At 40.8% G+C, this 27,085-nt stretch overlaps 1 pseudogene; it reads right to left on the bottom strand.

Annotated features, from left to right (window-relative positions):
* Positions 1-5,619: 5,619 nt before the first annotated feature.
* Positions 5,620-26,322, bottom strand: LOC113408037 (annotated as a pseudogene).
* Between the last annotated feature and the right edge of the window lie 763 nt (positions 26,323-27,085).

Raw genomic sequence — 27,085 nt, 5'->3', positions numbered from 1 at the left:
TTAGCTGAAATGGTCAATCTAGTCCATAGTGACTATTCTTGTTTTCCTTTGCTGTTGGTAGGGTGCCAACTAAAATCTTGCAATCACTTCACCTCCAGCCAGAAGAATGTGAACCATTGTGCTGATGATGTAAGTGTCCTTGTGCTCCAGTGTGTATATGTAACAAACACACATTAGCTTTTAGTGTTCTCAGCTCCTCTGAGCTTAGAGATGCAGGTTGAAAGCACTTTTGGCAACTGCTAAAATTTTTCAATTGCACACTCACTGAACAGTCTCTTCTTTAGGAAAAGTAAATGGAAGAAAAAGCTAGTTTTCTCTTGGTAGTGTAAACTTTGGGTGTGCTAGAATTTGTTTTAATGCACCTCTCTAACTGCTTCAACACAAAGCCAGGATACAGACCTAGAATTCTGTCACTGAGGATTTTCAGCAAGGATTGCACAGAGTCAACCTCCCCACAAACAAGTCCAAAAAGAAACTAACTTAGTTCTTATGTACCAATTTTGTAAAATTTTGTAATGAGAAAGAAACAATAATAATAGCTGAATTTTTACTACATACCAAGGCTACTTTGTAATTCACATACATTATGTTCAGTTATACATAAATAAATGAAACCCACCAAAACACAGTGAGAAGTAACTCAGAGTTCCAAAAGTTTGAGTTGAGTTCACCTGAGTCTCAGTTAGAGTCTTTGTTCATCAGCTCTATACAGTTGAGTCAGCAGCACTGCAACCATATCTTCCCTCCTCTTGCAGAAATTTCTAGGTGGAACCCACACATACTCTCTCTCCTCCTCTGCTGTAATCACTCACTTAGCTAGTCAGCTAACTAATTAACCAACACATCAGTATTAAGTATATAAATAAATAACTCTCTGCAAAATAGTTCAGGGTTAGGAGACAATAGCCTGCATTCTGCACCTGTAGCTAACCTTCTCCCAACCCATGGCAGGTCACATGTCTTTTTATAAAGCACTACTTGCCCTTAATGGAGTCTCTTAGTCCAGCTACAGGGACCCTATTGAGCATGCCCAAAACTCCAGAAATTTCTGGTTGTGCAATACTAATTGTGCATCTGACTAGCAACAATGACCCAGATACAACTTACTCTTCTCTCCTCCTTCTCTTTAGACCTCTTAAAGACATATCTCCCTATTAGGCACATGGGTTACACTAGCTCATCTTTTACGTTGAGCAGTATTGACAGATGTATGGTTGACAACTTTCTAATTGCATAAAACCGAACACCTTGCCCTGCCCTCAGCTCCGCCCCTTCCTGAGGCCCCGCCCCTGCCCCACTCCTTCTCCAAGGCCTTGCCCCCACTCACTCTATCCTCCCTGCCTCCAACATTCGCTCTCCCCTACCCTCGCTCACTTGCTCATTTTCACCAGGCTGGGTCAGGGGATTGGGGTGCAGGAGGGGAGTGAGGGTTCCAGCTGGGGGTGGGGCTCTGGGGCTGGGGATGAGGGGTTGAGTGTGGGAGGGGGCTCCAGGCTCAGGCAGGGGTTAGGATGCAGGAGGGGGTGAGGGCTCTGGGCTTGGGAAGTGGGCTCTGGGGTGGGGCCAGAAATGAGGGGTTCAGGGTATGGGAGGGGGCTCCGGGCTGGGGGAGGGGGTTGGTGTGTGGGAAGGGGTGAGTGGTGCAGGCTCTGGGCATTACTTACCTCAGGCAGCTCCCAGGAAGCGGTGTCATGGCCCTCAAGCTCCTAGGCAAAGGGGCATCCAGGTGGCTCTGTGCCTTGACCCCACCCGCAGGCATCACCCTGGATTCCTGGACAATGGGAGCGGCGGAGCCAGCAATCAGGGCGGTGCCTGCAGGCAGGGCCAGCACACTGACCCCCCTGGCCAGCCCTCCACCCAGGAGCCGGACATGCCGGCCGCTTCCTGAGAGTTGCGTGGAGCCGGGCAGGGAACCTGCCAGCCCCTCTCCACTGCCAACCAGACTTTTAACATCCCAGTCCATGGTGATGACTGGACCTGCTAGAGTCCCTTTCGACCAGGTGTTCCGGTTGAAAACTGGACACCTGGCAACCCTAGACAGATGTAATAGGGTCATCCATCACACTGCATGCATATGCTCTCTTCTTTTTGACTGGCTGTGCTTTTATTCCTTTGTTTTTTCACAATGCTTTTTAGGAACTGAAAATACAGTACACACTGTCACTCTTACCAACCTGTAACAAACATACCTGGGTAATAAGGCTTATTAAAAACATTGGGCCTGAATTTCATTCAAACTAAGGTGCCTTTACATATCTCTGTCATTGTAAAGGGGTGTTCAAGGGTATGTCTACATGACAAGCAGCAGCCCGCAGCAGCAAGTCTCAGAGCCTAGGTCTACCAACTCGGGATCATGGGTAGAAAAGCACATAGGGTATGTCTACACTGCAAGTGCCAGCCAACTGGGGCTTGCAGCGCGCGTGCTGCAGGGCTGTTTCATTGCAGTGTAGACTTTCAGGCTCAGGCTGCAGACTGAGCTCTGGGACCCTTCCACCTTGTAGGGTCCTAGAGCCCAGCCTCCAGTCCGAGCCAGAACATCTACACTGCAATGAAATAGCCCTGCAGCCTGAGCCCCATGAGCCTGAGTCAGCTGGCACAGGCTAGCCAGGGGTTTTTCATTGCAGTGTAGATGTACCCATAGAGATCCTATGCTAAAAATATCTGTGTAGACATTCAGGCTCAAGCTGGGGCTGGGGCTTGGGCTCTGAAGCCTACTGGGATAAATAAACCCCAGAGCTGTTCACCCAGACTCTGAGACCCATTGCTGTGGACTAACAGCTTGCCATGCTGATATACTCAAAGTGTAAATGAAAACCAGGCTCAGGATCCTTTACTTATTCATATAGGGCCTGATACTACATAAATTTCTCAGGCAAAACCCACATTGGTTTCAGTAAGAATTCTTCTAATGACTGCAGAATGGAACCCAAGGAGGGTGTAGTAAGAAGAGGGCCTGAAACATAAGGCCTTGTATTAGAGGCCTGGTATGAGGCCTGAGGCCTTGGCTAAAGTAGTCAAAACTTTGCTGATATAAAGAAAAGTTAAGTTGTGAGGAAGAGGCAGGCCCTGCTCACAGAATCTGGCAAGAACAGGGCTGATATTGCAGAAACACACATTCCTAAGTAGTGCTAGGCACAAGAATATATACACAAACACATTCCAAAAAGGTGGTACCAGAACACCTTGATACCAAACACATCCCCCAAAGATGACAAGAACACGCTGACTCATCTTAAGGATAATGTCAGGATGACAGCATGATGGATAGAGATGTTTTGATCAAACCAACATATACAAGGTAATGGGTGGCACCCTAATACGTCAGAGGGTGACACCCAGAGATGTCAGGGGCAATACGTAATTTGTTAGTATTGGTGTATAAAGATGTATCTCAGAGGGAGTGTCTTTGGCCAGCCTAGCGGGGAGTGGAAAGTCCCGCCACTGACTGAGCTGCCTCCATTGTCACGAGCATACATGTCTTAGTATCCTCGTAGAGTCTGCTAGGCGCTATTACTGTGCTTCGTTGACAATAAACCTGGCCGGGCACCTTTGCTATTAAACCAAGTTTTGTGGTCTTATTGGGCAGTTTGATTGGAGCCTGCTGTACAGATTATCTGGCCAGAGCCAGTGCAGCATGCAGAGAGAACACACGCATGAAGTCAAACATCTGACGACAGAGGCAAAGGTATAGGGACTTCAACACAGTTGACAAGATTACATGATTAATCCTCCATACTGTCTCAAGCTCTTGCATGCTTGTTCCCAGAGGCCTGGTCTACACATCGTTTTAATACTGGTATAACTATTTTGGTTAGGAGTTTGACTTTTTTACCAAAATAGTTTTACTGGTACATCCCCAAATGTGAACACAGTGGTACTGGTCTAAAAGTGCCTTATGCCAGTATAGCTTAGTTCCCTTCCCATACAGGAATAGCAATACTACTATAAAGCACCTTTATACTGGTACAACAATGTTCACATTGTGGCACAACTTGTGTGTGTAGACAAGCCCTAATTCTCAACAGCACAAGGATAAAAGGGACAAGATGTGAGCAGAAAATAGGCTTAAGTGTAATCTTCCCTATGCAAGTTAGGCATTTAGCTATGTACTCATGAGTTTGAGTTTTGTTCGCTATTGGTCATGAGTAACTTATTATCATCAGTAGTGCTTTAATTAGCCTTGTCTAAATTAAAACAACGACCTGATCAGAAAAAATCCAATGAAACATTTTTTGTCCAAATTTAATGATTCATCAAAATCGAACCATTTCATAGTTCGATTTTGGTGAAATTCCAGTGGAACCCTACCTGGTTTCCTGCTAGCTCACCTGCCCAGCTCCTCAGCAGCTTGCTATCTTGACATATCACTGCTATTCAGTGGTGAACAGCTGTGAAACTGAGATATCAATTTCAGTCACTGGCTGCCAGAGTCACCAGCTCCACTGCAGCCCACCAGGTGGGCAGAAACAGATCCCAGGGAGAATATTTCATTTCAGAAACACCATGGTTTTGTGTTTGTAAAACAAAATATGCAGAATTTCAGTTCCACAAAATTGTTTGAGTTTTCAGATTTTTGTCTCAATTTGGGATGGATTTTTTTTTTTTTGAAATCTCATAAATTTTCCCAGAATGATAAAACCATTTCTCATGACGTTCCTATGATGACAATGAGGGTGCATCTCAAAAAGTGTACAGTTTAGCTGAAAGTGTAGACATCTGAAATTGTGTTCAGCATCATTACAGAAACCATATTTTATCATATTTTTTCAGAACATGAAAGGATCTTTCTCTAGACCTAGACAAAATTATCTTTTATTGTAAATATACCATGATCTCTGGGGTTTGTATGTGTGTGTGCAAGTGGGTACATGTGAGTGAGTGCACATGCACCTTTGTTGGAAGAAATCTTAACAAATGAAGTACTCTAACTCTGCAGGGAAGTACAGTATTTACCCGTGCTTCTTCTCATAGATTCTAATTCAGAAGGGACCACAGTGATCATCCAGTCTGACCTCCTGTGTGACACAGGCCCAGAATGCCTTCAAAATAATACCTAGAGCAGATCTTTTAGAAAAAAAACCACCCAATCTTTATTTTAAAATGGTCAGTGATGGAGAATCCACCACAACCCTGGGTAAATTGTTCCAATGCTTAATTACTCTCACTGTTAAAAATGTATGCCTTATTTCCAGTCTGAATTTGTCTAGCTTCAACTTCAGCCATTGGATCATGCTATATCTTTCTCTGTTAGATTGAAGAGCCCATTACTAAATATTTGTTCTCCATGTAGGTACTTACAGACTGTAATCAAGTCATCACTTAACCTTCTCTTTGTTAAGCTAAATAGACTGAATTCCTTGAGTCTATCACTATCAGACATGTTTTCTAATCCTTTTCTATCCATTTGATAGTGCATGTCTTATAAAAACCTGATTCTTTCATGGTAAAAAAATGTAATATGTAGGGTATGTGCTTCCTCCATTTGTTCCTACACAAAGAATGACAGGTCCAAATTGTGTGGTTTTCATTGTTAGACAAAGTGTTAGACAAAGTTGACAAGATGTCTAGACAGGGATTCTGAAGAATCCTGAAATGGTTTATAATCAATCAAGCAAGATTTCAGGGTGTAAAGGGATTGTAATTGGTTACCAGTTTTTGCTCATGTTCCAAAGCAGACTAAGGAGGGGAAAAAAGGTTGAACAAGCATTTGGATAATATGATTTAAGGGTATTGCAGAGAAATCTAATAATTAGTTGACACAGTTGATTAGGAATAATAGGAATAAACTGTCAGCAGAGCATACAAGTAATTTGATTTATGTGTTTGATTTTAAATTTCAACTGTAATACAATAGGTAAGCGTCTAGAAAGAAATAATTCAGGATAAAAGAACAGATGTAATTACATTCTGAGCTCTATTGATCAACATATGCTGTTGTGCCAAAGTGATTTGTTGATGTTAGCTCTTATTCTCTTTTTTGAAAGACACATTCCTGGCCTCAGAGACAATACTGGGAAGATTGGTTTATTGAAATCTATATGATGAACGACTTTAAAATGAAGAATGGATATTATTTTACCTGACATATATTTGTAAAAGGAATACAATTAATTAGTAAACAGTAGGTTTATTTCTACTGGCCAGATTCTGATTCTCTTACTCACACTGAGTAGTATACCTTAGTCATTCAGTTGTTCCACTAATTTAATAGCACTTTTCAAGGAGTAAGTTACTACTTAGTGTAAGGCAGGGCATCACAATCTGGTCCTATAATTCGGTGTTTTATTAAGACATTATGGCAATCCAAATATGGGTCAGACCATAACCCTCAATTCCGTTGTTTATGTGGAGTCCATTTAAAATACAAATATCGATGGGCCAGGATCTTCCCACCCTTGCTCACATTTATATTTTACTCTGAGAAGTGTCCTTATTTTTTCAGTGGGGTTACTTACTGAGCATGCTAATACTTAGCATGAGTAAGAGTGGCAGAGTCTGGTCTTAGATGAATGTGATATACCACAGCAAACAAACACAACTATGTTTGAAGAAGGTAATTAATGTTACAAAGTCAGGCACTCAAAATAAATTCCAGAATTAACATTGCTACCACAACTTTAAATTCTGCCTCTTTGTGCTAACTGCATATAGAGTTGGCCAGAAAATGGAAATACCTTCCCCAGAAAAAGTTCTGGACCCTTTGATTAATTTACCATTCAAATTGCACAAATCACTAACAACAGGTTCTTTACTCTCAGAGCTATGTAAGAATTACAATAGAAATTGAGATTGATGAATCACACAAATAGAGAAATGAAGACTTTATTCAGATCCACACAAACAAGCATTATTGCAATGACAGAAAAATAAAGAGAAATATAGATATAGGACTAAATATAGCAAAGCAGCAAACAGCACAGAGACCACACACCCACACTGAATCATGCATACTCACAATTTTATGGAAACCATTAAAGTGAAGACAGAAAAACAGTAAGTGGAAGAAGCACCAGAAGTGGGTATAACAATTCAGTTTTTACAATCCCATCACCTACGACCAACTAGGTGTTGGTCTCACAACCTTTTATAACCCTACTGTCCTTGCACCTGCTCATCACCAGCCCAGACATGCCAAATCCACGGGAAAAAACACAGAAATTGGGCTTGTTTTTGGCTTAATTGGTTTGTGAGTTGATTGCTGGCTAATTTTTGGCTTGTAGCTTGTTGCTTCTTTTTTTTTTTCTTTTTTTTTTCTTTTTTTTTTGATTGGCTCCCGGCAAGCAGGGACAAGGGTGGGGCAAGCAGGGCCAGGGGCAAGGGGGGGAGAGAGTCAGGAGTGCACAGCCGAGTGAAAGTTGGCAACTGTGCCCCAGCCCCATATCTGGGACCATATTTGATTTGGTCTTTGCTCTTTGTCCTTGTTTGTTATTTCAGGATTCCATAATTAGGGTTCTCACTGTTGCCATAAGTTATTTGCATCAACATATTTCCCAATGGTTTTGATACATTAATGAAGTTTTGCTCCATGATTACAATACCAAAAAGCCCTGAAAATTCCATTATTTGAGGCATAAACTATTCTTTTGTGGTTTATTTGTCTGTCACAAGATACTTCTTGCTAAATCTTATAACCTGAGGTCAAACACTCATGCTAAATATTTAGGCCATATGCTAACTACCAGGCCCTATAAGCCTCAGATTTATTATTAAAGCATTTTAGCATTTCTTAGCATAGAAATTGTAGTTTAATCCTGATTAAGAGCTTCCCAAAATCAGGTCAGGTCACAGGTCAAAAATTCACATTTTTGAAAAATATTTAATCTCAAATTAGGCTGAAATGTCAAAAATGTGTCTTTCACTAGAAGGGATTTCCAGAAAAAAATCATTTGTGAATTTCACTTTCTGCCTGCCTTCTGAATATTTTTTGATGGAAAATCAAAAAATTTCTGCAAAATTGAAAATTTCCCATGGAATTTTTTTCAATTTTGCTAAAAGAGCATTTTCTTTTAGAAAATCATTCTGATGGAACATTCCTGACCAGCTCTAATTATATGATCATATAACTGGTCAGGGTGTGTTACACTTTCCCCTTTGTGCTGAAGCACAGAGGATGTCTGTTACAATTCTTAGCTATAGAGATCTAGAAAGAGCTTTAACAGACTCACGTCCTCTGTGGATCAGTGGGTTCCCATCACATATGGCATTATTGTTACCCACTGTACGTGCCATGCAGGAGAATGAGGGGGCATACATCTGGACTCAGTACAGATGCCTATCAAGATGAGCTAAAGGATAACATACAACAGTTGGTAGCAGGAATAGGCTGGAGGCTCTGTAGACTGGAGGAAGATACATAACACACTGACACTGTGGATTACAAATTCATGGATGGTCCCATTTTACAGACAGAATAGTCCAAATACTTAGATTTGGCAGATTCTTCCTGAAAGAGTGGATACTTCTACACCGCATTTTAAAAACCATGGCAGCAACTCTCAGAGCCCAGTCTACAGAGCCACAGGGCTCACACTACAGTGCTGGAAATAGCAGTGTAGACGTTGTGGTTTGGGCTGGAGCTCTGAGACCCATCTCCCCTTTCGCAGGCTTTGGAGCCCGAGCCCGAATGTCTACACAGCTGTTTTTAGCACCGTAGTGTGAGCCCGAGTTTGTAGACCCAGATTCTGAGAGTCATTGCTGAGGGTTTTAAAATGCAGTGTAGACATACCCAGTGTGACCAAATGGCTGCGATATGGGTCTGCTATATTAGAGATCTGGGTTCTGTTCCTGGCTTTTGTAACCAATGACTGGGGTATAAACCATTGCTCAAATGAAAATGCTTTGACTTTCACAACCCTTATTACTACCCAACCGAGTCTCAGCCCAAGTGATCTTCCCTTAGGCCAAAGAGTATTTTGATAGGAAAAAGGAACAGGAAGAAGAGGAGGAATTTTTTCCCATCCAAAGGTTCAGTTCTGTGTGGCATAATGAAGCAAGAAGCTGGTGAGCATGAAACTGCTTATGAAATGTTCACGGATTTTAGCAACCAGCCTCAAGCTAGCTCCATAAAACTAGAAAATGTCACTACTGCTGTGGGCTCCATGGGGACATTTTTACCCAACAGAGCCAGATTGGTTACTATGGGACAGCAGTATCACCAGTCTCAAGAGACTGAAAACCACGAGTCAGACATCAAAAAATAATGAGTTTTTTTTTTTAAATTCCTGTGAGAATGGCCTTGGTTACTATAGGGAGGGGGAGAGAGCTCTAAGTGCAGAAGTTCTGATTAGTTACTCTGCCCCAAGAGGCAGGCAAATGGGACAGGCAGGCAGGCAGTGGGCTCGAATTTGCTAAAGGGCTAGAGCTCCTCGCCATTGTGAGACTGGCTCCAGCCCCCACCAAAAATCCTGCCACTTGTGAAAAAATTGGGAGACTCAGCAGCACTGCAACAGACTTGGCAATTAACCCTTATCGATTGGAGGTGGTATGGTGAGAGGATTGATGACTACTAGGGCTGTCAGCTAATCACACTTAACTCACGTGCTTAACTCAAAAAAATTAATCACAATTTTAAAAGATAATTGCGATTAATCACAGTTTTAATTGCATTGTTAAATAACAGAATGCCAATTCAAATTTATTAAATATTTTTGGATGTTTTTCTACATTTTTAAATATATTGATTTCAATCACAACACAGAATGCAAAGTGTACACTGCTCACTTTATATAATTTTTATTACAAATATTTGCACTCTAAAAATGATAAACAAAAGAAACAGTATTTTTCAATTCACCTCATACATTCTTTATCATGAAAGTGCAACTTACAAATGTAGATTTTTTTGTTGTTACATTACTGCGCTCAAAAATAAAACAATGCAAAACTTTAGAGCCTACAAGTCCATTCAGTCCTACTTCTTCTTCAGCGAATTGCTAAGACAAACAAGTTTGTTTACATTTCTGGGAGATAATGCTGTCCACTTCTTATTTACAATGTCATCAGAAAGTGAGAACAGGCATTTGCATGGCACTTTTGTAGCCGGCATTGCAAGGTATTTACATGCCAGATATGCTAAACATTCATTTGCCCCTTCATGCTTCTGCCACCATTTCAGAGGACATGCTTCCATGCTGATGACGCTCATTAAAAAAAATGTGTTGTGACGTTGTGCAGTCTATATGGTTTTATAAAAATATAAGTGAATGTAAGGTAATTGGGATATGCTTCATGCAAAAGGTCTCTTGTAAGGTATCATTACAAAGCTCATAATCTACTGAGTGTGATCATCCTATTTGTAGAAATGTACCACTCTTGTATCTAAAACTAGAAATATAAAACATAACTCTGAGGGCCTATTGTAATTATGTAAAGTGTGGGCCATTAATGATGGTTTGGAATCTTGATGACTCCCATTAACAAGGACCATTGTCTGCAGATGACTGTGTTTACCTGTGAGTCTTCCTGTATATGTGTGTGCTGGCAAGTGAGTAATGAAGTCTTGCAGTGACATGTGATCATGTCACCTGAACTGGAATCCATCTTTAACCTGGTGCTTTTCCAGTGAGGGGGGGTGAAAACCCAGAGGGACAAAGAGTTCCCGCCTTATGCAAAAGATATATAAAGGGGTGGAAGAGAACAGAGAGGGAGAGGAGCCATCATGGAGAAGCCCCTAGCTAACACCTAAGCTGGAACAAGAGCTGTACCAGGGGAAAGAATTGTGCCCAGGCCTGGAAGGTGTCCAGTCTGAGAAAAACTTACTGAAGCATCTCTGAGGGTGAGATTATCTGTATTTAGTTTGATTAGGCATAGATTTGCGCATTTTATTTTATTTTGCTTGTGACTTACTTTGTTCTGTCTGTTACTACTTGGAACCACTTAAATCCTACTGTCTGTATTTAATAAAATCACTTTTTATTTAGTAATTTACTCAGAGTATGTATTAATACCTGGGGGAGCAAACAGCTGTGCATATCTCTCTATCTAAATGTGTTAATTAAATTTGTGACTGAACTCCTTGGGGGAGAATTGTATGTCTCCAGCTCTATTTTACCTGCATTCTGCCATATATTTCATGTTATAGTAGTCTCGGATGATGACTCAGCACATGTTCATTTTAAGAACACTTTTGCTGCAGATTTGACAAAACGCAAATGTGAGATTTCTAAAGATAGCTACAGTACTCAACCCAAGGTTTAAGAATCTGAAGTGCCTTCCAAAATCTGAGATGGACGAGATGTGGAGCATGCTTTCAGAAGTCTTAGAAGAGCAACACTCCAATGTGGAAACTACAGAACCCAAACCACCAAAAAAGAAAATCAATTTTCTGCTAGTGGCATCTGACTTAGATGATAAAAATGAACATGCGTCAGTCCACACTGCTTTGGATTTTTATTGAGCAGAACTCATCATCAGCATGGACGCATGTCCTCTGGAATGGTGGTTGAAGTATGAAGGGACATCAGAATCTTTAGCACATCTAGCATGTAAATATCTTGTGACGCCGGTGACAACAGTGCCATGAGAACCTCTGTTCTCACTTTCAGGTGACATTGTGAACAAGAAGCAGGCAGCATTATCTCCTGCAGTAAACAAACTTGTTTGTCTGAGCAATTGGCTAAAAAAGAAATCAGGACTGAGTGGACTTGTAGGCTCTAAAGTTTTACATTGTTTTATTTTTGAATGAAGATTTTTTTTTTTGGACATGATTCTGCATTTGTAAGGTCAACTTTCATGATAAAGAAATTGCATGACAGTACTTGTATTAGGTGAATTGAAAAATACTATTTCTTTTGTTTTTACAATGCAAATATTTGTAATAAAAATAAATATAAAGTGAGCACTGTACATTTTGTATTCTGTGGTATAATTGAAATCAATATATTTGAAAATGTAGAAAATATCAAAAAATATTTAAATAAATGGTATTCTATTATTAACAGTGCAATTTATCGCAATTAATTTTTTTAATCGCTTGACAGCCCTAATGACTACTGATACTAGGAAGAAGCTAGAAAAGATCCAGAAGAAAAGATAGAGTGGTGTACAAGGGCCACTGTACTTTTTATTTATGCCTCATTGCCATTTTCTTCTGCTCACAATTCTGCCCCTTTTTTCCACACAATCCGGTTAAACCGATGGTCTTGATTCTCCTCTGCCTTGCACCCTGTGTACTCATTTACACCTGTGCAAGCTAAGTAGAACATTCCATTGACTCCAGATAGAGCATTTTTCACCTACTCTACGTTGGTGTAATTGACTACAAAAAAAGCCAGATGAGGTGAATCAGGACCTGTATTTAGAACTTTAAGCTGGAATCCCACAATTCGTTGTATGCAGGTGCAACTCTGAATTTATGCACAATTAACTTGGAAAGTGGGGCTTTAACTTTTAAAGTGTCCTGAATTTTAATAATTGTTTTAGTTAATTTCTGATGTTATTAAATAAGAATAATAAAGGTGATACAAAAGGGGAAAAGGGACCCAAAAAAATCCAGATTTAAAGTAATAGTGGATAGATTGTAAACTGTTTCTTCCTTTCCTCAGAAAGAATGAAGAAATCAGCCTTATTATCATTAATAAGTTATGGTTTTAATGTTAATATAAGCAACAGCATTAAACTAAGTTCTTCTCTAACTTCAGCAGTAACCAAAAAAAAGAGAGATTCATGTTCAAGTCAACAGGGTATGAGTCAACCAGCTTTTGGGAACCTTGTGAATATTGTTCGTCAGATAAGTCCATATCATTGAGAAAAGAAAATCTACTTGATACTCCTTTGTACACTTCACCTCTCCTCTTCATCTGAGCTTCAAGTGTATCAATTATAGCGTAGTAAGTAGATACGTGAAATTTGTCTCTAGGATTCAATGCTGTTTCTGTTGCACTGCTATCATTTGCTTGTTTTTTCCTAATTCGCTTGTGGGACTGGGCTTCTTTGTAGTTAGTATGAGGCAAGATATCTTTTGATATGTCTTCAGATCTTTCGAAATCATTCCTCAAAGTGTGTAAGTGGTCTGCTAATGATTGACAGAGGTCTGCACATGTTTTCAAATCCAATTCTTTTTCTTGGAGAGCTTGACTTGTGTGGTAAAAGTGTTGTCAAATTTCATTCCACATGGTCAACATGAATACAAACTCTAGTTCTTGCATCTTGTTTGCAATGTTTTCTGCCTCCCATATAGTTTCTCCCTTTTGTGATTGGTCTTCAGCTATACTTTCTAATGCAGCCACAATCTTTGAGTAGGACTCCAGAATTGCACTTGTTGCCACTGCATATGCCTCCCAGCGAGTATTAGAAAGAAATTTCAACACATGATCATTGCCCAAATATGTTTTAAGAACTGCCCATCGGTGTGTTGAGGCAGAGAAAAATTTATAAAGTAACCGGACTGTTGAGAAAAACCTTACTGCCACCGGACAACAATCAACAGCACTGCAGCCAACAAGATTGAGAGAGTGTGCAGCACATGATATGAATATGGCATATTTGTTCTGTTCTAAAAGCTTCTTCTGCATTCCTTGATAACGCCCTGACATGTTGGCAGCGTTGTCATAAGATTGACCTCTGCACTTTGAGAAATCTATTTTGCAAACTTGGCACAGATAATGCAGTACTTGATTTGCCATTTCTTCACCAGTGTGGCTTTTCAAATTGAGGAATGTTATAAATCGTTCAACTGGTTTTCCATCTGTGGGAGACACATATACTCAATTGATCAATATGTGAAAGATCAGGTGTAGAGTCGACAGATAAACTGAAGTACACAGCAGTACTTATTTCATCCACAATAGCTGAATGAACTTTGTCATTCATTAGACCAATGAGTTCATCGCATATTGTCTTGGATAAATATGATGGGTTACCTTTGCCAGCATTCCCATATTTTGAGATACGGCCTGCTAAAAATGGGTCAAACTGAGCCACATGTTCCAACAATCCCAAGAAATTTCCATTCTGCAAAGATCCAAATGTGTCATTTGATCCCTAGAAAGGCAGACCATATTCAGCTAATGTTTGAATAACAGCTATAACACGCTGCAAGACATGTTGCCAGTATTCACGCTCCCCTTTAATTTGTTCTTCCAATTTTTGTGTCAATCCAAAGCCCTGTCTTCGATTTAAATATGTCAACATTGAATCTCTGTGAGTAGTGCTATTTTCATGTTGTTCAATTAAAACAGTATTCCGCCAGTCACTAAATCCATCTGCAGCAAAACAGGATGTTGAAGGTTTATATGCAAAAAGTTTGCAAACAAAACAGTACACAGACCCTGTCGATGGTGAATACAGTAGCCATTCTCAAGTGTATTTCTCACCATTCGCTTTCATGCCAAAAAATATTTTTTGTGGACAATATCTTGTTTGTTTGCCATTGGTAAAAGTCCAACATGATTTCTCAAATGGCCCAGTGTGGTGTTGACAGTCATTTGGTCCACGATCTATCCAGTAAGCTACATCATCGGTACTGAAATCAACGCACATACCAGGATCTTTTCTCCTATTATTTACAGCATGAGCAGGTTCAGTCTCTGACACATCCACACCTTCTACAAAAATGTGTTTTACCACCAGGAGTAGGATGATCAATTACAGTTTCTGACACATCCACATGTTCTGGAATGGTGTTTGTTTCACCAATAGAAGAAGGGTCAGTCTCTGAAACACCTACAGCGTTTGGAACTATGTCTGAGCTACTGAGAGAAGATGTTGCTTCTGATGGATTCACTTTTTAAAAATGACGTCAGCTTTGGAAGATTTTGGAAAATTTCACAAGTTTTTTGTTTCTTCCGCCAGTTTCTGTGCTCCACTCAGTTGGTTACGTTTCATTCTGCCCCTTAACTCAGTTATCTGATCGTAAAAAAAAAATAATTACACAATGTACACTATTTTTATGTATATATATATATAATATATATATAAGAAAGAAAAAAACGAATCAAGTACGTATAACTCAGAAGAATATATCAATAATAAAACATAAATTTATTGCAATACATGACAAGATCTGATTTCCTCGCATTATTTCGATCTACTTTAGTAGGATGCCCCCCTGGTTTAGGTTGGGATAAGTAATAAAAAGAGAACAGAAAAACAGGGGAAGAGTGTGTAGTGGAGTGTAAGGAAGTCTAACAAAGTTCTGATTTTTCCCATGATGACTACTTTGATGCTTTTTTTGAAATATCAAATATCAAATTAAAAAAAAACCATTTTGGTGCCCCCTGCTTTGCTGGTGCCCTAAGCATGTGCTTCGTCTACTTATTGGGTAATCCAGCCCTGGGAGCAGCTATTATTGAAATCAGACTTGCAAATACTGCAATTCAGGACAACTTAAAATGGAAACAAGGATAAAATATGAATTACAATGGATTAGGAACTGATGGCAGCATCAGCATCACTCAAGCAAGGAAGGAGAAATCAGATTCCTTTTGTTATGACTGTGGGTGAGGAAAAAGTGAGCAATGCCTGCAAGATGGCTGAGATTCTGTTAAATATCAGCTGTGTCCCTGATTGGCTGGAATGTTCTCATGCCATGTGCCAGTTCTCAAGAGACTTGAAAACATGCTTCTTCCCCCGAATCCTTTTCTGCATGCTCCTGAATACTCTGCAGCTACTTATTTTTCTTCTGATATTCAGAAATACTTGGCTCAGCAAATCTGATCAGCATTCCTAGTATTTGAGAAATGCACTGTTCAGTTAAATCCTACCTAGTGTAATGAGGTTTCAGGAAACAATAATCCACAAACAATTACACTGTCCATTTGTCTCTTTCTAATATATTTAGCGAATCAATAAAAATTAACCACCAAGCCATTACCTCTAATAACAGTGTGTCTACTTTAATTATAAAGAAACTGATAGTGAATGGTGTTCATTTAAAGCTAGCTATTTATGATTGCCACTCGTCCTTAGGCTAATTCAGTATATCTTATTGTGATGAAGGGGTGCGAAAGAAGAAAAAGAAAGAATTTTCATTTGAGGATATTAAATGATACTGTCACTCCATTTAGGTCCATAAAAATGTATATGGTTTGTTGATAAATTGTACAGTCAATTGCTTGACCACACTTTGTTTTTTTATCTTGTTATTCAATATACTCATGAGCCCAAATAACCAATGTCAGTCAGGTTTATTAACATGGTACAGGAAAAGGATTCTATATGATACCAGTCTCCAAAGGACAGTCCCATGCAGTGACGTTACAGTCACCTTACAAGAAGGTGTGCTCCCCAAGTTGCATATTTCAGCTAGTATTATTTATATGATTTTACAAGTTACATATTCCTTTACATGTCACTAAAATCCAACCCATCAGTTTGTTCCAGTTCCCTAACTTGTTGTTTTGTGCCTTCCTTATCTTTGTTTTGGATACCAGCATTCCAGGTACTGATCTGTGAAGGTACTTTCCTACCTTGTACAAAGTCATAGAACGAATAAATCTTGATTTTGACAAGTTTCCTATCTGCTTGTGCCAAATGCTTACTTCAGCAAACGCAAGATGTTATGGGATACTTAGCATAAGTAAACAGGATTATAGTATAAGTCAGTTAAGACTATATCACTGTTACAATATTTGTGCTTAATGTTATTGCTGCTTAATTCATACTAATATATATAATGTATATATGTTACAGATAATATATATTGTTAATATGATATATATTTATATGCCACCAAGCATATATTAGTCAACCTAATCCATGGAGAAAAAGTACTAGTCTGACAAGTTAAAACAGACTTAAACCCCGAAATTAAAACTGCAAAATCAGGACCCTACCTCCCTAATTACTGCTAAAAAAACAAAAGCATTTAACTTCTGTTTTTATTTGAAAAAAACTCTTTACAGATTTGTCTGCAGATTAATATTTAGACAATACTCATGCTTAGAGGCCAGAACCAATTGTTTCAATACTTACACCGTTATAATCTTTTTCATATATTATTTCTATCTGACTTCAGTAAGTTTTATGTTTGGAGTCTGCCAGAGCTAAATATTGGTTAAATGTAGAATGAGAACTTCCTCAGGTCTTTCCCATCCCTAGTTCACCAAAAATCTCAATTCTGAACATAGCTGCTAAGATACTCTGATGAAAGGGACCCTAAAAGAATCTAGACACATAGATCAAAAAAGAGAATAACTTCATGAAGTAGGTGCATCGATGTGCAACAAAAGCACAGCAAAGGATTCTGTACTCTGCATGCTGATCTTTGTTTTGGCAGGTGAGGGCGGGGGAGGTTAGGTCTGTGGGCAGACTTTCCTTTAGTGAGGGTGAACAGCATAATGTTTCCTGTTCAGAGCAGGATCAAAAAACTTGGTGGCTTGTCCAAATCCTTGAGTCCACTCTCCATCTAATAGGCAGGTAATCAGTTGATCATTATTTAAAAATCCCATGATAATTTGGAAAGGTGATTTGTTTGTGCATGGCTCTTACTCATTTCATTTATCTTTTGTGGGAGAGATTTATTAGCTCATTGATTCTTAAAGAGACATTGCACTTGATCATAGCCAAAGTCTTTTGTTGTTGTTGTTCTGGACTCCCAAAGTCTCCCTCTATGGTTTCTGTTTTGAATAAAATAACTACATTTCATGTGATTTGGTGTCTGGACTCTGCATGGCACCTGCTAGGTTGGTGGTTAAAAGTCTGTGACTTCGCACAACTGATGTCAGCAATTAGGTATGTCACACTAATTGGCCAATTGGTGTACTCCTTCACTTATGCCCAGGACTGACTCGGAGCTGCAGGAAACTTGACCCTGGCAAGCCTTATGTTTATGATTGAACTCCAGCTGAAAGAAGCCTTCATTGTATATTCTGACTAAAAGTAGTTGTGCAGACTAAAGATACAACCAACTGACTCAGTGATTGGGGTGTCACCTTGTGATACAAAAAAGAAGGTAGCTTTCCCCTAAAGGTCAAACAGCAGTGAATATTTACAAGTTATTCCAAGCAAGCTCAGCTGGGAGTTGTCACCAGTTGGGAGAGTTCAAATCAGCAAACAGTTCACATCAGTTCTGGTTCTAATTTACTTCAGAAATAGATATCCAGAAACGTAGCTTCACTATATTGGGTTCAGAGTCAAGTAAGCAGTGAATTAATGGGCTAAAAGCTGCAATGGGTCAGTGCATCTAAACTTAGTTTGAAATTGACTTTCACTTGCAGAACATTTGTGTGAGAGCCAGATCTGAACAGACGGGAAGCTGAATTTTCGGTTAAAAAAGATATTCTCAGATTCACATTAGTTTTGCTAATACAAGCAGCATTCTCTGGCAAGAAGCAGTATGCAGCTTTGCAGGGTTTAGAAAAGGTTTAAACAAAGATGGAAAAAGTGCTTCAAGAAATAAAGGAAGCATTTAGCCTTTTAAAATATTTCTTACTGCAATAATAACAAGCACGCTGTGTGTCTATTTCTCCTCCCCCTCCCTCAAGCCACCCAACAGTGGAGCTCTTTGCTCTGCTATAAAATCCTTGGCATATATTGTCACAGACCCTGTATGTCTACACAGAAATGATAGGACAAGAAACATCAGGCCTTATATGTATCTCTTCTTCTAGTTCCTACAGATTAACGTATGATTTATATTGATTTTTCCAGAACAAGTATATAACCTACCTATACTTACTTTTCTTCATTGAAAATATTTTCCTAGTGTCTTAAAATGTTTAAGAAATTGATTAATTCATTAGTAACTTGGAAATTTTAAGTAAGCAGTACTAGTGGTATGATTCTTTTCCCTCTCTAAAGAAATATAGATGCAACTAGAATAGTCGGTGGAATTTAAGCCTGCAGAATTGGGGCTTAAACTGGAAGAGATTTGGACCCTAAACTTTTTCAAAATGGCTGCCTCCTTGCAAAAATGGGGGGCTCAGAGGATCATAGGAATATCATATTTTGGTAATTCCTTCATCAAGCTCAGAAGCTGTAAAGGTTGTCATTCCGTGACATATCTAGAACTCTTTCCCCCAAAGATTAAAAGGAAATTTGGTCCAGTGTTAGGCGACTATAAATTGGGGAACCTGAGTTCAAATCCCTGTTCTACCTGTGTGACCTTGTCAAATCATGTAGTCTCTCTGTGTCTCACTATTATATCCATTTTATGGATGGGGAACTATTTCCCTACCCACAGGGGTGTAGTGAGGATAAAATACATTAAAGACTATGCAATGCTTTGAGATCTACTAATAAGAAGTATATTTATTAAATGCAGGGATTCTGGGGATTACATCTCACCAGAGAAAATATGAATGGCCATACTGGGTAAGACCAATGGTTCCTCTAGCCCAGTATGCTGTCTTTTGACAGTAGCCAATGTGAGAAGCTTCAGAGGGAATGAACATGACAGGACAATTATTGACTTATCCATCCCCTGTGGTCCAGTCCCAGCTTGTGGCAGTCAGAGATTTAGGGACATCCAGAGCAGAGGGTTGCACCCCTGACCATCTTGGTTAATAGCCATCGATGGACCTATTTTCCAGGAACTTATGCAGTTCTTTTTTTAACCTAGTTATACTTTTGGCCTTCAAAATAGCACCTTGCTTTGAGTTCCACAGGCACACTGTGTGTTGTATGAAGTACTTCCTTATGTTTATTTTAAATCTGCTGCCTATTCATTTCATTGGATGATCCCTGGTTCTTGTGTTATGTAAAGGGGTAAATCACACTTCATTTTTCACTTTCTCCACACCATTCATGATTTTATAGCTCTCTATCATGTCCTCCCTTAATCATCTCTTTTCTAAACTGAACAGTCCCAGTCTTTTTAATCTCTCCTCATATGGAAGCTATTCAATACCCCTAATCATTTTTGTTACCCTTCTCTGTATCTCTTCCAATTCTAATATATCTTTTTTGAGATGGGCAACAGAACTTCAGCAATATTCAAGGTGAGGGGGTACAATGGATTTATATAGTGGCATTATGATATTTTTTCTCTTATCTATCCCTTTCCTAATGGTTCCAAACATTCTATTAGCTTTTTGACTGCTGTTGCACACTGAGCAGATGTTTTCAGAGAATTAACCACGACACCTAGATCTCATTCTTGAGTGGTAACAGCTAATTTAGACCCCATCATTTTGTGTGTATAGTTGGGATTCTGTTTTTTAATGTGCATTGCTTTGCATTTATCAACATTGAATTTCATCTGCCATTTTTTTGCCCAATCACCCAGTTTTGTAAGATCCCTCATTGTTTACCCCTTTTTCCAGATCATTTATGAATATGTTGAGCAGCAATGGTTCTATTACAGATATTTTGGGGACCCTCAATTGTTCATTTATGTGTCTGATAATTCTGTTATTTACTATAGTTTCAACCAATTTGCCTGGTCCTGAAGTTAGGCTCACCAGCCTGTAATTGTAATTGCCAGGACTGGCTCTGGAGCCTCTTTTTTAAAATTGGCATTATAGAAGATATCCACCAGTCATTTAGTGCAGAGGCTGAGTTAAGAAATATGTTACATGCCATATTTAGTAGTTCTGCAATATCATATTTGCATTCCTACAGAACTCGAGGGTGAATGCCATTTGGTCCTGGTGACTTATTACTGTTGAATTTATCAATTTGTTCCAAAACCTCTACTATTGACACCTCAATCTGGGATAGTTCCTCAGATTTGTCACCTAAAAACAATGGCTCAGGTTTGGGAATCTCCCTCACATCTTCAGCAGTGAAGACTGAGGCAAAAAATGCATTTAGCTTCTCTACAGTGACCTTCAGCGTTCCTTTAACACCTCCATCATCCAGTGGCCCCACTGATTGTTTAGGGGGCTTCCTGTTTCTGATATACTTTTGGGTTTTTTGCTCTATGTTTTTGTTTCTTTTGCTAGTTGCTCTTCAAATTCCTTTTTGGCCTGCCTAATTATACTTTTACATTTGACTTCCCAGAGAGTTTATTCTCCTTTCTGTTTTCTTCAGTGGGCTTTGACTACCAAGTTTTAAAGGATATCTTTTTGTCTCTAACCACCTCTTTTACTCAGTTGTTTAGCCATGGTGGCATTTTTTTTGTCTTCTTGTTTTTTATGGTCGTTATTACCAAGCAGTTCAGCTATATTCACCTCTTGGACCAAATCCTATGCAACATTTAGGACCAAATCAAGAAATGCTTGATTCCTAATAAAACTAAATCCCTTCTCCCAAGCACCATTGTCTCATCCACACAATGAGACCCTTCAGTTCTTCCTGTCTAACCAGGGCTGGCTCCAGGTTTTCTGCCACCCCAAGCAGCGAAAAAAAAAAAATGCCGATCAGCGGCACTTCGGTGGCAGCTCAATCGTGCCGCATCATTCTTCGGCAGCAGTTCGGTGGCGGGTCCTTCACTCCCTCTCTTCCTCTTTAGCAGCACTTCGACGGCAGCTCAAAGAGGAAGAGAGGGACTGAGGGACCCACCTCCGAATTCCCGCCGAAGACCCGGATGTGCCGCCCCAATAGCGGACGGAGTCTGCCCCTTTGTATTGGCCGCCCCAAGCACCTGCTTCCTTAGCTCGTGCCTGGAGTGGCTCTGTGTCTAACTGGCCCTGTGTGTGGAACTGGAAGTATTTCAGAGAATGCCGCCATGGAGACCCTGGACTTTAGTCTCTTACCTAGCAGCCTAAATGCGGCCTCTAGGACCTCTTTCCTATCTTTCCCTATGTGATTGGTAGCAACATGTACTATGACCAGTGGCTCCTCCCCAGTGCTGCACATAAGGCTGTCTAGAATGACTTGAGAGCAGGGAATTCACCATGTGGTTCTCCTGTTCATCACAATCCATCTATATTTCTAATAATCAAATCCTCCATTACTATTAACTGTCTCTTCCAAATAACGGGGGTCCCTTCTCCCAATAACGGGGAGGATGGACAGTGAGGGAAGGATAGTGGAGTGGAAGGAGGGAAGAGCAGGAGGAAGCAGGACAGTTGTGGGGATGGAATGGAGGGAGAGGCAGGGCAAGGGGGGGGCCCCATCCCTGCCACACCTTCTCACACTTCCTTGTCAGACCACCAACAATTATAAGATTGACCCCCAAATTAGTATTTTGAAAACTATCAAATCATGTTTTTGACTCTGTCTTTTGACTTTTATTAACTCCCTTCTACTCCTCTGCCAATGTGTGTGTGATAATGTCAGGCTGAAAAGTCAATGTTTAATACACACAAAAAATGCACTCTGTTCCCTGGCTACTCAGATGGAAACTTCATTTATCCTCACCTCATTCCTAAGATAAGGGAACTGCCATCTATTTCCTACTATTGTTTTGACTCTCTATCCTCCTAGTTCATTTCTTTTCATAAGAGAAGGGATGAATGGTAAGTAGTTTGAAAACCACTGACCTTATTACTGTATCATGATTCACAGTCACAGATAGACATATTTTTAGGGTTGATGAGTTACAGATACAGATATTAAAGAACTTTAAACTTATATCAGTCATTCATATAATCAATAATGTCATAGTAAAAACAACAGGAGACTGGTTTAGCATTTTGCAGGAAGTAACAATTCCCTACCACGCCCTGCCCCACTTCTTTGCCCAAGACTGGGCAGCACCTCCACACACACTCCCCTGCCTCCTACTGCTGCCAAACCCCACACACATTGTCCTCCCCACATCAGCCAGGCCTCCCCCTGCTCCACCTTCTCTGTGCTCCCCTCCTAACCTCACCCCATACCTGCCCGGCCTTCCCCTACTCCTTCCCGCTTCCTCTTGCCCCCCACTTCCCTGCAGCCACTAAATCTGCCTCCTGCTCTCCCATTCTCACCATCCACCTTTCACAGTGTTTCTGCTGCTTCTTCCTGGATCCTATGTCCTATCCAGTCCCCTGAACCACAGAGTGGCAGCCATTTTACCTGTGGCTTCAAATCTCACTGAAAACAGTCAGAGGTAGGAGCCAACTTTATTTTATTTTAAGTTGTTTCTTGCAACATGTGTTAACCCCTTATGCTTAACAATCTTTCCCATCTTGGATTTTAACTGTGACACTCTGGTCACCTTTTCTAGTCCTGGAGAAGAGCTCTGTGAAGCTCAAAAGCTTGTCTCTCTCACCAACAGAAGATATTACCTCACCCATCTTGTGTCTCTCTGCTTTATTAAGGGCAGCCTACATTTAGGGACATGGCAGTCATCTTGCTGGCTTCAGCCCCATTGGCTGTAATAGGAGATGGTAGCCATTTTGAATAAGGGAAAATTCACAAGTTGGCAGCCTTTTGTCATGTTTTCATGAAACAGGTTAAAAAAATACTCAAAATCACAAGAGTTGGCAATGCTGTCAGATGATAAATCTCTCTAAAGCATCTATTGTACTTTAATACAAAATAATGTCAATATGCCTGCATTTGTGCACACACTTATTGTGCTTGCCAATGCAAACTGGTTGAAAGCGCCTGTAAACAGTTAGGTGCCTGACTACCTTTTACTTGCATGTTCTCAAGATTTGTGTACAACCATGGTAGCTGTATAAGCAACTGTTGGCATATGACTATGCTTATTTTTTGTGTATGGAACTAAGGTGTTTTTTTTTTTTTAAATTGGCCCTGAAAATCCCAGAGTAACATTAAAATTATGTTTTGTTTCTCATTTTCTGACAACATTCTGTCTTGTTTCGACTTCTAGGGCCAGATCTCAGGCCCTGCTAGGGCTGCTTTGGAGTACTTTACCAGAGCAAAGCTGTCTTCGACTCTGCTTAAAAGGCTAGTGGAGGTATTCCCTTACATACTGGTAGCGCCCAGCTGTAAACAGCTGCTGTAGCAGCTCCCGAGCCATTTCCACTCCAAGTTCCCCAGTGCAGGGAGGATGGTCAGGGCAAAGTGGATGTTGCCAGGCAAGCCCTATGTCTCGGTGACTTTCACTGCTAGAATGGTGCCTGTGGGCTCTGGGCAGCAATCAGTCTACACTACATTATGGCAGGGGAGAAGCCCAGTGTCCACACACCCAGGATCACAGAGGTAAAGTAGAGTTTTAATATCACCTTTGCAAACACACCCCTTACCAGATGCAGACGGGCCAGATCCTGGAATCTGGTGCACAGTATTTAAATTGTTAGATTTAATAATAGGTAGAATGGTGCCTCACCCTGCACCTGCAGTCATTTTATGACAGACACCAAGGCAGGAAGATTGGCTAGATATTTGAATTCTGCCCCTTCCAAATTGTCATGCATCTGTCATTTCAGTTAATTCCATTTCTCTTGTTCTTTTTGAATCATGTTAAAAAGGACAAGTGCAGGAATCAGTCATATTCAATTATTAAATTAATAACAGTGTGCTGGCACCAGGATGGACATTACGTTGCAACTCTTTATCTGTTGCTGTTTTATTCAACTAGTTTCCAGCTAAACTAAGACACGGGGAGACTGCAGCACAGATTTTCTTGAAGCACAATGAATGAATCATCAGTGTATGCTGGAAATAACAAAAGTGCCCCAAACAGAATAAATACAGGAGAATGTGCAGCAGGAACAACCAACCTCCATTTGTTTTTGTAGTTGTTGCTAAGGAACAAGAACAACAGAAACACCCACACATGTCCATTTTCATTTAAAGAACCAACCTACATTTTATTCTCCTTTTGGAAGAGACGACATGGAATAAGGGTAGGAAGAATGGAAACACAAAGAATACAGTATGGCAAAATTTTATGTGGAAACCAAGGTAGCTGCTTTTCTTCCTTAATGTGATTCCAGGAGATGGATTTTTGCCATTAATAATGTGTCTGAGAGACAGGAGAATAAAGATATTTTGTTGTTGTTGTTAAGACATAATTGAAACACAAGAAAAATAGGTGGGGAAAAACATTTACATAGTTTGTATAGTGCTTATCCCAGTGGGGTCCTGGTTAGTGATGGGGGCTCTTCAGCACTATTACTATACAAATAGTGATCCTAGTCATATTGTTACAGTTAACAACCACCAGAAGAGAGATATCCTTTCTTTGGAGTTGTACCTCCCTCTAGGTTTGTTACCCGGGGTTTTTTCAACCCAAAGCTCTTGGTAACGTTTACTCTGTGCGAGGTGGTGTCAGGAAATAAATCAGGGGAGACACAGTCATCCGACCAATAGATGGCTGGCACAAACAGGACAACACAAGAGTGCTTTCACATAAAGCTAAACTTTACTTAGTCTCAAGCACTTGCACACGTCCGCAACAGGTTAGTAAAACACCCCCAACCCTCGATAATTACCAAAGCTGAGTGTGGCTCTCGAGTGGCACAGCGGCAGCCCATCTGGCAGTGGGTAACACAAGATGCATCCAAAGGAAAAGTCCAGTCCCGAAGAGTCCCACTACCTCCAACTCTTCCCCCTTATTTTATACATTAGTAACACAATGACATGTCCCTTAAGGAAAATTTGTTTAGCTAGCAGTTTCAATTGTCAAGCAAAAGGTTCTTTCTGATTATTGATTAACCAGGTGTGGGTTTTTCCAGAGTTTGCTGCCTTGAGGCCCCAGGGATATTCCTGGGGCACATCCTCCTCTTCTAAAATGCATGTATCAGCAACTTCAACACAATTCTTATCAGGAAGGACGCAGGGTCCTTGGTTAAGCTGAGCTTGCTACATGGCCACTTTATGGCCTGCTGACTTGGCTGCTTTTAGCAATAAGCCATAGTGGTTTCAGGCAGTTTACTGGTTTGCCAAAAATCTCCCCATACAGGTTGGGATCCTGTGATCCTTCACTATTAGTCCAGAGAATAGGGCCAAGGTTCTCTAGGTTTCAGAGACCAAGATCCAGCCCATGCCACAACTCCGAAGCACTTTCTACATAGCTATTTTTAGAGTACTAGCACTAGTTCTGCTGACCCAAGTCTGTTGACCCAACCTGGGAGGCTAACTGCTGTGGGCTGTGCAGACATTTCCTAAGGGTATGTCTACACTACAAAATTAGGTCGATTTAATAGAAGTAAATTTTTTAGAAATCCATTTGATACAGTCGATTGTGTATGTCCCCACTAAGCGCATTAAGTCGGCGGTGTGCGTCCACAGTACAGAGGCTAGCGTCGACTTTCAGAGCGTTGCACTGTGGTAGCTATCCCACAGTTCCTGCAGTCCCATTGGAATTCTGGGTTGAGCTCCCAATGCCTGATGGGCAAAAACATTATCGCGGGTGGTTCTGGGTACATGTCGTCAGGCCCCCCTCCCTTCCTTCCTCCCTCCGTGAAAGCAACGGCAAACAATCGTTTCTCGCCTTTTTTCCTGGGTCACCCATGCAGACGACATACCACGGCAAGCATGGAGCCCGCTCAGCTCACTGTCACCATATGTCTCCTGGATGCTGCTGGCAGAGGCGGTACTGCAGCATCCCCTTGCCTTGCCGACGGCAGATGGTGCAATACGACTGCTAGCCATTGTCGTCATCTCGTGGGTGCTCCTGGCTGACCTCAGTTAGGTTGGTCGGGGGCGCCTGGGCAGACATGAGTGCTCCTGGCCAGCCTTGGTGAGGTCGGTCGGGGGCACCTGGACAAAAATGGGAATGACTCCAGGTCATTCTCTTCTTTAAGTTTCGTCTAATAGAGATTCAGTCCTGCCTGGAATATCATGCCAGCTGGAGGCTTCTGCCTCAGGCTGCTCTCCCAGTCGACAGCACCACGTGCTCGCACCTACCCCAGTCTACCCCTTGCTCATGAAGCCTGGACAGTAGTAAGGAGCAATTCAACTATAGGCTGAGCAAGTGCAGAATGGTGGTAGAATGTGCCTTTGGATGTTTAAAAGCTCGCTGGCGCAGTTTACTGATTCGGTTAGACCTCAGCAAAACCAATATTCCCATAATTATTACTGCTTGCTGTGTGCGCCACAATATCTGTGAGAGTAAGGGGGAGACGTTTATGGCGGGGTGGGAAGATGAGGCAAATTGCCTAGCCGCTGATTACATGCAGACAGACACCAGGGCGGTTAGAAAAGCACAGCAGGGCACGCTGCGCATCAGAGAAGTTTTGAAAACCAGTTTCATGACTGGCCAGGCTATGGTGTGAAAGTTCTGTTTGTTTCTCCTTGATGAAAATCCTCCCCCTTGGTTCACTCTATTTCCCTGTAAGGCAACCGCCCTCCCCCCTTTGATCTCCGCTTGCAGAGGCAATAAAGTCATTGTTGTTTCAAATTCAGGCATTATTTATTAATTCGT

This window comes from Terrapene carolina, unplaced genomic scaffold (assembly GCF_002925995.2).
Source record: "Terrapene carolina triunguis isolate 2854851 unplaced genomic scaffold, T_m_triunguis-2.0 Scaffold58, whole genome shotgun sequence".
Taxonomy (NCBI): Eukaryota; Metazoa; Chordata; order Testudines; family Emydidae; genus Terrapene; species Terrapene triunguis.
This window is presented reverse-complemented; position numbering and strand designations above follow the sequence as displayed.